Raw genomic sequence first — 13,744 nt, forward strand, 5'->3', positions numbered from 1 at the left:
CGGTAATGGTTGCTGTTTTCGGAGTCAGGAAGGATTTTGCCTGAAAACAGATTGGCCCTGTTTGCAGGTTTTGCTTTCCCCATAGCAATAGTCACAACTCTGGCGAATTGGGTGGAATACTTCTACTTTAACATCAGGCAGCAGGGGGTGGGGTGGGTGTGGGTGAAGTGGTTCATCCCCCCACCTCTGAACAGTGTGCTAATAGGGTACACCATTAGAGGGGTCTCACTGGAATTCTCTGCCCCAAAGCCAAGGTGTATGGCAGATGGGCCATAGAGCTTCCTTCAGAGGCTTGGATGGGTCATCTGTGTAGACCTGTGTCTTGCAGAGGAGCCATTAATCCTGGGGTTAACCCTGTCATGTGAGAGTGCTCCACCAGCAGGGCTGTGAGAGAGATATACCCAATGCCTAAGCCAAGTCCAACCAACATCTGGAATCAATAAAGTTGTGGCCAATTTTAATCCCAGAACATTGTCCTGTCCAGTTTGTTCTCCTTCACAAGCGGGGGCCTTGCTTCTGAGGGAGGGGACACTGAGAATGGGTCTGCAATGGGCCCAAGTCCCTCACCCACTATAAAATACTACCCCCCCACCTCTCAACCCTGGAAGGCTCCAGTTACTGAAGGTACTGTATGCTTTCACTGGGTGGGGTGGAGTTATAAAACTACTTCAGTAACTCCCAACCACAGATTCTGAAGGCACTTGAGATGTTAGCTTCCTCCTCTAGAGACACACTGGAACTTGATTTCTTGGCTTGCTTTTGTGTTTTTGTGTGCACACAAAGTGTGTGTGCATGTGTGCACCTTAGCATGTTTAGGACACAAAAGCATTTCCAGATGAATGGATAATGTCCAAATGTTTGCTTTTTGACAGTTAGCATTGAAAACAAGGAGGGATTTTTTTTTTTTGGTCACGGTCAGTCTCCTTTAATTATTTGCACCAAAAAGCTACAACAGGATTTACTTTCCAACAAATCACAACCTTGTGATAACCAGTGGAGCCTGAGGATACCAAGGTTCATCATTCTAGCACCTTTGTGAAATGTATATGGTGAATCTTTGCATATTCCCCACCCTTTCAGGATTGCTGTACAGCTGTTTTTATCATATGCCTACCCTGCTATTTTGTTTTTGTTAAGAAAGAGAAAATCCAAATGGCTCACAAATTAAAAGAAAACATTAAAAACAATAACATGCAATAAAACAATATTAAAATATACAAGCTAAACAGCATGGGGACTACAAAATGGAAGAACCCAATAGGGGGATGCAAAGCACCAACCCTCTCTCTGCAAAGCCTTTTCAAGCAAAAGTGTCTTAATATAATTCCATAAAGGCAGGTGTGAAGGGGCCACATAGACATCCCAGGGGAGGCACAGGTGAGATAACAATTGCAATACATTCTCTGCTCAGAAAAAAATCAGTAGAAAGGAATAAAAATGGTAATAAGACCAAGTGTTTTAATACAGTACCTTTACTAATAGTTTCAAAATTCCAGATGGCCATTATAGCCAATTACCTGTTGATAGGCTAAGGAAGCAAATCTCATCATGAGCTCACTTCCTTCCATGGGCATTGTTTTGTACAAAAATAAATCTGCATGTGCCCATACAAATGTTCTTGCAATGTCTGGCAAGTAAGTGTTAACAGGATAACTTTTGGAATGTCTCCTAACTTAAAAAAACAAAGTGCAATAATTTGTGAGTAGTGGCCAACAGAACAACTAGTTCTTACTGCACAAAGGCAAACTATTGGAACCAGCATGGGCTGTGGAATATGAATGGCTATATATCTGGTGTTGGTGGGAAGAAAAGAGAGGGCTTACTTTATGGTCACCAGTGGCAGGCTTCTGAAAGTGACCCATGCTTGGCTCATAATCGTTGGGAGTACTCGTGTGACCCTCCCCATGATATTTTGAGTCTGTATGGACTCCCCCAGATGATCTGATTATGGGGCATTCATCTTTATTTTGCTTGCACAAAACTTATGCGGCTATTGTACAATACTGGCTCTTTATTGAGAATTCGTTTGGGTTTGTTCACAGGGAAGTTAGAGAACAATGACCATCCATCTTGATTTGCATGGGAGGAGATTGTCAAAGAGGAGGAACTTGTGTCAAGGTGGTGACCAAGGGATCCAGGGCCTTCAGGGGAAATGGCAATCTAGCCTTCCCTGGACAAAACAGGCAGTTGCTTCTTAGACCGTGGGGCAGATGCTACCAAGGCTGAAATGTTCCATATTGGTTGGGATGAACTCAGACTCGCCTCCTAATGTGGAGCGCTCATAAAAATATGAAACTCAGCAATAATTCCCCAAAAGAATTGGTTTGTTGACATTTTCTAATGTTTTCAATGAACTTCTTTCTGTAGCATCTTATGCTGTTTTAATAGAGCTAATATAAAAAGAGGGGGGTGCACTACATTTAATATGTAATGCACACATACTGAAGAAATAGAAGCAGATGGCCAACAATTGCAATCAAAAAGAAATTAAGATGGTTGTCAAAACATTGTGCAAATGAGTGATCTTTTCTGGGCAAGCATACAAGAGGAAAATCTATTTAGACAAGCAATGCTTCTTAAAAATGGCTATAACATGAGGCCCTAAAAGCCAACCACTTTATAGCGTTCTAATTTTGCACCTTTTTTCTGTCCTTTTTTCTTCTTACACTTGGCATAATCTGCACCATACACCACATGATTTTTCTCACCCCATTTAAATCTCAGTTTAACACAAATAGCCCCAAAATGAAGCCACTCCCTACAACCATAGCACATGCATGCCAAGGCCTACCTATTTTCATGTGGATAAACAGGATTCAGTACAGAGTTTTGTTTTAAATCAACACCTTCAGACATGGTATAATGTAAGAATCAGCAACCATAGAGCATCATGTCCCATAAATGCCTTATTTATTGTGCAGGGATTTCTTGCAGATTTACAGGAGGTCACCTTTTTTCTGATGGGAGCTGCATTTCCTCAGGGACATTCTGTTGGGGACTGCATATTGGAAGTGAGCAGCACAGGAGCCCCAAGTGGGTGGGGCCCGAACCCAATATGGGTGGCGCCATTCCCTTTTATTTATTTCTGCCACTCCTTTGTTTTCCACTCTTTCTCTTTCTGCTAGCCACTTTCCCCTTCCTCCTCCTTGCCAGACCTATGGCTCACTAAAACTGTGATAAGGGTTATGTGTTGTCTACCTGTCACCTACAGCATCAATCAAAGTGCCCTCTAAGTTCAGTGGATCTTATTCCACTCCTAAGCAAGTTTCCACAGGATTTCATGAACACAGGAAGTAGCCTTGTACTAAGTCAGACCATTGGCCCATCTCACTTAGTACTGTCTACATTGACTGGTAGTGGCTTTCCAGGTTTCAGACAAGAGCCTACTGGGAGAGGCTGTATAATTGATAGATGAGAAATGCTTGAGAGGAGCACAGTTGCTCTTGGAATCGTAGCTCCAGGTTCTCGAAAGGTCCATTACCAAACTGGATATGGAACATAAACCAGTTTCCATAGTAGTAGTTAGCAGTGTTTCAGCCAACAAGTCAAGGAGAGAAGAGATCAAATAAGCACCACATCTAGCATAAGGCTTACATATTGGTCCTAGGAACCAGGCAAACAAAATCAAGTGGCATTTGTTTTTCAAAAATACAAAATGCCAACGGACAAAAGCAATCCCACAAGTCTAGGAATTAAGGAACAGCTTGTCCTCTATGCAACGCCTGTATTTTGCTTCCAGACATTTGTGAACATCTTTGAGGAAGTGCCAAATATTCCGGAAGTGGAGGAGTTATAGTCATCTCTGAAATATTGTGGGGAAAATAGGGGGGAGGGGAGGAGACTCTGGCTCAGATGAACAGGGAAAAACAGCTTTGTGGCAGGTCACTCTGGCTCTCGTTGACCTTGGCCCAGTTGCAAGAGTCATATTTCAGATACATTAGCTGCCCTTGAACAATTTATCTAGTGTCTTATAGGTACAAACATCTTTTCTTCTGCATGAAATGTGCTGGTCTGTTTCTTCTTTCCTTCTCTACCTCTCCATCCTCTGCCAAGATAATCCAGAGAATAATTCATGCTCCACTCACTGGATTTTCATTTCTGAGGACTCAGGAGAATTTAGAAAGGATTTTACTCTCTCTTGTAGGAAAGTAAATGAAACATAAGACAATGGGTTGATGTTTATACCTTCTATCTGAGTTCTGAGGAAGATGGCTGTCATTAACACACAATAATAGCTCAGTGGTCAAACATCTGCTTTGCATGCAGAAGGTCCCTGGCCCACTACCATATCCAGGTAGGGCTGGGAATGTTCCCTGGCTGAAACCCTGTAGACAATACTGAGATAGATGGACCAATGCAGTTTTACTGACCTTCTCTGACAGGAGTGTTCTGTGAGTAGAATTCCACTTACAGGACATCTGGATTCAACACAAACACACTTTAAAGATTTATGTCCCACAAAAAGTTCTGTGCCTCCCTTACCAGGCTTTGAGGTGGTGCCCCTTCAGCTCAGCACCCAGGGTGTGACTTTTGAGCCAAAGAGTGGTGTATACATAAATAAAAGCAATAACACCAACAACAATGTAATGAACAAATTTCAAGAAAAAATATAGTTACTGATGGAAAAAAGAAAACGCACATGAAATCTGCATGGCCAAGTCAACTTTATTTGCAGAATTCTAATTTGGGTCCAGTAGGTAGCTAATTTTAACCTGCCGGAGGTTAGTTATTTTGATTTCTCCCCCCTCCTAAAATACCAAAAAGGATTAAGCTGTAACATGGATTAAGCACTTGTCAAGAATAATTTTGTTAAGTGAAACAGTATGTATGAGGACTAGATGGCTCAGTGCTCTGGTGATGGGATAGCTTTCTAGGTCAGCGGTTCACAAATGTCCTAGTTCAACTGCAAATCAAGTTAATCAGTACATTTTAAAAAGTCCCCTGCCCAGTGGTGTAAGTTGAATGAATTAGTGACCACAGTAATGTTGCTAGCAGAATCCCCACATAAATGTATATCTGCCAAATGACCAGTTTCTTTTTTCTAGAGAGATAGTAGAGATCAGACAGAACTTTTTTGCTTTTTAATAAGTCTTTATGTGCCCCTATCTGGCATTCATTAAAAGTGCATTATGGGAAAATCTCCTCTGCTGCTAGATATGCCATGTGGTTCTGTGGCTGGGATCCTAAGAACTGTGCATGTACACTGCTATAAGTTTGCCTCCTCATTTTCCTGCGGCTGCTTCCACTGCAGAAGAGGCAAGGGGTTTTTCAAACGGAAAAGTGGCTTGTCGCTTTGGCAATGGTAACTGCTGCAGAAAAACCAGAAAGCAGATTTTTAGTTGTGCCTGTGGTTCTCTTCCAGGCACACACACCCTTCCAATGGATAATGTACATTTGGTATTGATATCATTCTAATTCCGAGATGAGAAATCTTTCTCAATGCAATTTAACATCAAGAGGAAAAGTGAAGCTGGATTTAAGGAAGCAAATTCAGATTCAAAGAAAAGCTGAACCTCTAGCCTTAACAAAAGCCTGCTGGGCAGTATCATGTTTCCTATGCTGAATCTCAACCAAAGATTATACACTGTTGGATAAAATGTGAGTTTTGTTTTGCTGTTGCTGATTTTTTTTAATTTTAAAAAAACAACAACATTTGCGCTATTCTGGGTACATGGAAATCCTCTGGCCAAAACAGCTTTCCACCCATATCAGTGGAGGTAGCCAATATATATGTGCATTCTTCTGTGAAGGCAGATGGACTTCTTCTGTTGACATGAACCAGGTTTTCTGCACACATAATATTAGTGCACTATGTGCATGTAAGTTTACTTATAAGTTTATATGCATATGCCGTATTGACCCAAATATAAACCGCACCTTTAAAATTGGAGGGGAGGGGGGGGGGAGAAAAAAACCTGAAAATAAGCCGCTCCATTCCTCGCTGCTCCTGGCTGCATACTGGCGGCGGGGGGAGGGAGCAGTGCTGCGTTGCCAGCGGCCTTTCCTATTCCTTGCTCTCTCCCTTCCTGGCCTTGGGGGAGAGGATGGGGGAACTATGTGTGGGGCAGGCACCGCTTTGCTGCGCTTCTGGCGCCAGCCGTAAGGTCACAAATATAAGCTGCACTTTAACTTTTCACAGTCAGAATTTGGGGGAAAAGTAAGGCTTCTATTCAGACCAATACGGTAAGTGCGTATAAGTTTACATGGCTTTTGGGATTGGGAACTCTGATTCCTACATCCAAAAAGAAAGGATGGTGGGGGGGGGGGGAGAGAAACCACATCAGTTTCCTGCAACTGAGAAAAAGAAACAGAAATACAATTTAGCCGTTTGGTCTACAAATCTAACTAGCTGGGAATTGCAAGGCTTAGCACAGCTTCTCCTTTAGAGCCATCTTCTGCTAGTAAAGCATGGGCATTAGAAGTCAGGGTCTGTTTTCTTGAAGAATTATTCATATCTCATTACATTTAATAGACAACATGCTTGCAAAATCCTAGCCTTACTAAAAAAGGTGTACATCAGATGTTCCTTCTCCATTCACATCGCTGCTGCATTACAGTGAGGCATAAAAAGGCAGACACTGTTTCAATATCAGGAATTGGGAAAGTGGTCCATGGATTTTAAGGAACAGGGCTACACACACACACAAAGAGAGAGAGTCCCTGGATCTGGCTGAACTTCTCCTGGCACTGCAATTATTTAAAACAGGCAGTTGCTCTCAAAGGCCAGGTGTTGGCAACTCTATACAGGCGGGAATATTGTACTGGAATCAATGCATTCCTTGAAAGTGGAACTAGCGATGAGATGCAACCTCAGCTGAACTTGAACTAAGCAGGGAGAAGCCAGATTAATTCGGGTATTGTCATTTTATATACGAAGCTCACACACCTCAAAGCCCTCGCGAGACAATACTAACAGTAAACAAACCATAATGAATTCATTGGCAAGTGGCTAAACCCAGCTTTTAATAGCATTGTTAAAGCTCCAGTCTCAGACACTGTGAAGAGCTTTGTTGCTTCGTTCCCATGTTTCCAGGGGGATTTCCAGCTTTACTTTACCAAGAGTGATCCTGACAGCTTACTGTAATTGCTCTGAATGTATGGCACAGTGAAGCTACTTGCTACAAAACCTGATGCTTCTTGCAGAAACAGGTTATTTGCGTGAGTGCAACAAGTGTCTCCTTTCCTCCCTGAAAGAAGATTGAAGAGTGCCACAGGGGGGCACTCTTATGAACAGATGTAGGGCATCTTTCAGGTGTGCTCCTTACCTGCAAACCAATCACATAGCACTTCAATGCATTTAGGTAGCAAAAGGGATGTACTGCCTGTACTATATGCCTTAATTCGGTGATTGGATTTTGGATAGGCTTTTTTTTTTTTTAAGGAAAATTAAAAAGATTAGGGTTTGACTCTGGCAGAGCTGCAGAAAATGCGTCATTGGAAAGGCAAAGCTCTTTCGGCTGTTCATCCCAAAGGGCAATGTCTGAGCTGTCCCCTGAGTCTGAGGCTGCCCCAGAGGTTTGATAGAACTCATCAAGGCTGAACAGTCAGTGCTTTGCAAAAGTTTATCTGTCATGTGATTCCAAATAATCCTTGTGTCTTGAGGGCTAATTGCAGGAAATGGTTTTTTGGCAGAGTTTTGGAATTCTTCCCTCACCCCCCAAACTACTAATCTAAGCTTTAGCTGGAAGTTTTTCCTTCCACCCCCTTAACACACTTTGCATTATTAAATGTGGTAGGTAATATATCAAGGAGGAAAGAAATAGAGTAGAAACCGGGATCTGCAGCCAGGTTCTAATTAGATGGATTTTATGTGTTTGCATTGTGCAGATTTGAAAAGAGCATTTGTCTAACAGGAACTTATGGACCTACTTAAACTGCAATGGTGAAAAATAGAGGTGTGTGCCAATGCTGTTGAAATGTAGTTCTGTTTCCGAAAAGTGGGCAGAGCTAGGTTGGTTGACTTGCTTGAGCCACTCTGATAGAAAGTTTAATCCCTTCCCTTATGATTAGGAATGATCATGTTCATAGTCCACTGACTGCCCTGCCCTGATGTCATAGTGGGGCTAGGCAGGGAGAAATCATTGGCTCATCAGCTCTGATCTCACAACTGGGCTAGGCAGCTAAGTGCTGAGGCATCATTTCATTGCTTAAGCACATGAACTACTTAAAAATAACAACAGTCTATGTATTTGGGGAGGGGGCATAGCCTAGTGACATGCTTTGCATGTTGAGGGACCCAGGTTCAATCCTTGACATCTTCACATAAAAGGGTTAGCAGGTACTTTGTGAGTCAGAGTAGACAACACTGGGCTAAATGGACAAGTAGTCTGCCATGGCTCAAAGCAATTTCCTATGTATTGTCCTCAGGCTGTGGGCTTCTTGAACTATTGGTTAAAATTGTTCAAGCATTGGTGCAAATTGTTCAAGCAGGTCTGGCACTCTATAATGAACAGCTATTAGCCATATATACAAGCAGCAAGCGATGTCTGTCTGTGATTGCCAGTGTAGGTTTCTCAGGGATCCATCTTGTATGATCCACACACAAAATCACAGTTGCAAAGATGAGTATCATTTGAAAATAACCAATCCCTTATTCAACACCATGTTATAATGTGGTTGCAGATATTTGATGCTGAAATTAAAATAGTAGTGACCAGCTAAGTTTCCACTATTTTTAATGTAATACATTTATATACCCGTTTTCTATTTTCAGAGCACTCTGATTGGCTTATGTTAGTAAAAATGGCAATGCAACAATGGTCACAGTAAATGTATTTATGTACTATATTTTGTACAAATATATCTGTGCTCAAAGTGGTTCACAAAAAAATTAAAACTCTAAATACAGTACTGCAGTTACAATATGTAATAGAAAGTATAATATCATTGCTATTAACCCTGCAACAATTAACAGTTCATTTAACATACATCCATATTTAAGTGAGCATAAAGATTGCCAATAAATCAAGTAATATATAGATATATTCACATTCAAAAGTACCCCCAAAGCTAATGTCATTAGTTCCCAGCACACATACAGACACCTTCATCATTTATCTTCAACCCCGAAGGCAAGAATGCTCCTTCAGAGCTCGTCTGGAACTAGCTCCCTTACAAAGGCTTCAGAGTGGAGCAAGGCAGGTGGACTCAGAAATGTTGTAACTTCAGTTTAAAAGAGAGCATTGATGGAGTCAACTAGATTTAATTCAGGAGGCTGCTCCAGAGTAGTAGCACCACCACTGAGGAGTCCCTGTTGTTCACGTAAAATGAGCACTGTCTCCAAGTAGAATAATAGAATTCTAGAGTTGTAAGGAATGCTGAGGGTCATTTTGTCCAATACTCTGCAATGCATGACAGGAGACCATCTAACCTCTGGTTCAAAGCCTTCCTGATGTTTAGTTGGCATCTCCTTTCTTGTTACTTGAATTCATTGGTTCAGGCCCTACATTCTGGAGCAGGAGAAAACAAGCTTGCTCCATCTTCCACGTGACAGCCCTTTAGATATTTGAATGTATTTTAATATTCTGTTGGAAGCTGCCCAGAGTGGCTGGGGAAACCCTATCAGATGGGCGGGCTATAAATATGATGATGATGGCTATCATATCTCCTAGTAAGAGCCTAAAGTCCAGGCATATCCTTCTCCTACATTGCATTGCCGGGGATTGGACTAGATTATCCTTGAGATCCCTTCCAGCTCTATGGCTGCTAAAATCTGGTTGTTGGATGTTTGAAAAATGCTGCACAAGGGAATCTGACAGGTGTCAATCACATGTTGTCATCAGAAGATTGGCAGATATGTTATGTCTCAACTACCTGTCAAAATTGGCCCATTGGGGTGGAAGATATAAAGATCTCCACTCCTGCACTATAAAGATGTTATGATCAAATTAAAACTCACTGCTGATTTTAGGAGATAATAGTTGGAATGGACCCCCCCTCCCCCGCAATATTACATAAACTTTGATAAAAAGATTATCTCTGCCTGGTTCATCTAGGGAGGCATGAAGATCCTATGGGTGTGTTTGAGAAATGGAATAGATTGGGTACCAAAAGAGTACTGGAATTGATTCAAGAATTCGGACAAGTAGCGGGATTTAAGTTGAATAAGATGAAAACTAAAGTCTTAGAGAAAAATCTAACAGTGATGGAGAGAGAAAGGTTTCAGAAGGAGACAGGGTTAACACTGGTTAAGAAAGTGAAATACCTAGGGGTTAACATGACTGCCAAGAATGTGAATCTGTTTAAGGATAATTATGAAAAATGTTGGATGGAAGTGAAAAAGGATCTAGAAATATGGTCAAACCTGAAGTTATCATTGCTAGGCCGAATTGCTGCGATAAAGATGAATGTATTACCAAGGATGTTGTTTTTGTTTCAAACATTGCAAATATTAGATAAAATGGAGTGTTTCAAGAAGTGGCAGAGAGATATCTCTAGATTTGTCTGGCAGGGCAAGAAACCTCGAATAAAATTTAAGATATTAACCGACGCTAAGGAAAGAGGTGGATTTGCCCTGCCAGACTTAAAACTTTATTATGAATCAGCCGCTTTTTGCTGGCTGAGAGAATGGATGCTTCTTGAGAACACTGATGTGTTGGATTTAGAAGGTTTTAACGACGTTTCTGGGTGGCATGCATATTTGTGGTATGATAAGGTCAAAGCACATAAAGCGTTTAAAAACCATATTGTCAGAAAAGCACTGTTTAATGTTTGGATAAGATACACGGATTTGCTTGAAAATAAAGCCCCAAGGTGGCTGTCACCAATGGAAGCGAAGGCTCAGAAAAAGCTCAATATGGAGGCCAAATGGCCGAAATATTGGGAAATTTTGGAACAAGAGGGAGACAGATTAAAACTGCAGAGTTTTGAAAAATTAAAAAATAGAGTGCGAGATTGGCTTCACTATTATCAAATAATGGAGGCATATAATTTGGATAAAAAAATTGGCTTCCAGGTGGAAAAATCAAAATTGGAAACAGAACTGTTAGACTCCAAAACTAAGAATTTGTCAAGAATGTATAACTTGCTGTTGAAATGGAACAGTCAGGATGAAACGGTGAAATCTGTTATGATTAAATGGGCACAAGATGTTGGACACAACATTATGATGGCTGACTGGGAACAGTTATGGACCACAGGTATGAAGTTCACGGCATGTAATGCCCTAAGAGAGAATATAATGAAAATGATATACAGGTGGTACATGACACCAGTCAAGCTTGTGAAAATCTATCATTTGCCCGATAATAAATGTTGGAAATGTAAAGAGACTAAAGGTACATTCTTTCACCTTTGGTGGACATGCCCAAGGATCAAGGCTTTCTGGGAGATGATCTATAACGAAATGAAAAAGGTATTTAAATATACCTTTCTGAAGAAACCAGAGGCCTTTCTCCTGAGCATGGTCGGCCAATTGGTGCTAAAGAAGGACAGAACTTTCTTTATGTATGCTACAACAGCAGCAAGAATACTTATTGCAAAGCATTGGAAGACACAAGATTTACCCACTCTGGAAGAATGGCAGATGAAGGTGATGAACTATATGGAATTGGCGGAAATGACTGGCAGAATCCGAGACCAGGGAGAAGAGTCAGTGGAGGAAGATTGGAAGAAATTTAAAGATTATCTACAGAAGCATTGTAAGATTAATGAATGTTAGAATGATGTTGGAATGAATTCATGTGATTTTAGCAGAAATGTTACAAAGATTTAGAAAAAACAGACTGTTAATTGGTGAAAGGAGGGAAAGTAAATTTATACTAATATCAAGATAAATTTACAGGACAAAAATTTGAAAAGAGGGAAAGGATTTGCTGAAATGCATAACTGACTTAGAATACAAAAAAGGGAGGTGTGAGGAGGTCAGGGAAATAAGCTAATGAAAGAAAACAAATGGGAAGATTTGCTGTATTTTTTCTTGATTTTTCTTTTTGTTTAGTGGATTCTAATTTTTTGTTCTTTCTTTCTGATCTTTCTTTTTTCTTTTTTGTATTTCATCTTTTTTTGTTTAAAATGATGTTTTTCTTGATTTTTCTTTTTGTACCTTTAAAAACTTTAATAAATATTTTATTTAAAAAAAAGAGAAATGGAATAGATTGGGATAATGCAGTTGCTTTCAGATCCTTGATCAGTACAAACCTTGCTGAAAGTACACAGTGCCAGCTCTTGTTTAGATGGGTAGAGTGCATTGCTGGGTATCAGAAACTGGGCTTCCCGTCCATAAATTTGTAAGAAATTAGGAATTGCACAGGATTTCTGAAGTGGGGAATATGAAAAAATGAAAAGTGTAGAACACTCTACTATAAAGAGCTTGGGATCACATCTTTAGCTGACATATATGAAGATAGAGCTTTGCAGCACATTACTTGCACTTGCAGAAAAGAGTGATCTCAGAGTATGCCAGTGTGCCGTCAAGACTTCAAATGACCAGGCAACATCATGTGATCTTTGCATGGTTTTGAAAAACATAGTTCACTTTACTGTGGCGGGTAAGGGCTGCAGCTCAGGGGCAGAGTATTCACTTTCTATGCAAAAGGTCCTAGCTTCAATCCCTGGCATCTCCTTAGAGAGTTGCTGCCAGTCAGTGAATGCAATACTGAACTGGATGGACATATCAGGTAGTTTCCCCATGTTCCTGTTAGCTCTGAATCATGGTGCATCTGAAGACAAGACGTTTTCAAAAAAAGTCAGTGGAGTCCTAATGTGGTTTCCTATTTTGTCTACTTTTCCTTTAAGTCATCTTGTTTGCTTAGTCATTTCACTTGTCTATGTGTGTGAGCGCAAGTACTTCTTCTTGACTCGCTTTGTCTGTCTCCCTGATTCCTGGAGTCAGCCAGCAACACGACAGGACTTGCTTGTTTACATAGCTCGGAGGGCTATGACAACATATCAGAATGTACAGGTGCCATGCAGTGATGCAGGATCCAATTATGATCAGCCAAACAGACAGTTTAATAGGGAATTTCTTAGCATTCAAACTCTTGCATCTCTCATTATGCTCAGTGTAATAACCTGCTTACTTTGTGCCTTTTGTCTCTTCCAAATGAGTACTTTTTTTGCCTATTTTGTTGAAAAAAACAAACAAATGCGAAACAGTTGTGTTAATTGAGGGGAGAGAGAGAGAGAGAGAGAAATAAAATTCATAAAACATGTGGTTAAGTGCAATTTCCTCATAATTGCAGCAAATGTGCTGCCAAGGCAATTGCAAAACACGTTTGTTTTGGTTTGGCCCATTCAGGGGCATTTCAGCCCAGCCTTGTTAACATCAGAAGTGGCCCTGGAAGGTATTGTTCAAATTCAGACGTGATTGAAGAATCCAGTAACATTTGTGACATAGACCCATTGTGAAAATTTCTGTCTGCGCAGTATGTGCAGCTTCTAAGTAAGAATCAAAACAATTTTTCAGCTGGCAGCTTTATATGAAACAGGTGCAAGCAGATGGGATGGAGGAGGTGAACTGCTTATATAATAAGGAGATTAAGAATAAGAGTACAAGTGTTTTGATTTGGTAGGGAACAAAATGTGCTTTTTATTGGTATAACTATAGCATGTTTAAGTATCAAATGGCATTTTATTCTTACAGCAATTGATTCTCACAAAAGATAGGTTCAGCTGAGCTATAGAAAGCAGTCTGAATTGCTATCAGCCTGAACTGGCAAGTGGGGGGGGGCGGGGTTAGGGTGCCAGGGCTATGTCTGCTGGCACCACCCCCTCCAAAACCTATTATGTTTAGCACAAATATCTG

General features: G+C 40.7%; 1 long non-coding RNA gene across 1 annotated transcript in view; it reads left to right on the forward strand.

Annotated features, from left to right (window-relative positions):
- LOC310766670 overlaps positions 1-2,300 on the forward strand; it is a 46,608-nt gene extending 44,308 nt beyond the window's left edge. The window contains exon 3 of the long non-coding RNA XR_014550335.1: positions 2,043-2,300. This is a non-coding gene — a long non-coding RNA (uncharacterized lncRNA). The remainder of the gene's footprint in view (positions 1-2,042) is intronic.
- The last annotated feature ends 11,444 nt before the right edge of the window (positions 2,301-13,744 follow it).

This window comes from Podarcis filfolensis (genome assembly GCF_964270895.1).
Source record: "Podarcis filfolensis genome assembly, chromosome: 7".
In the NCBI taxonomy this organism is placed as follows: Eukaryota; Metazoa; Chordata; class Lepidosauria; order Squamata; family Lacertidae; genus Podarcis; species Podarcis filfolensis.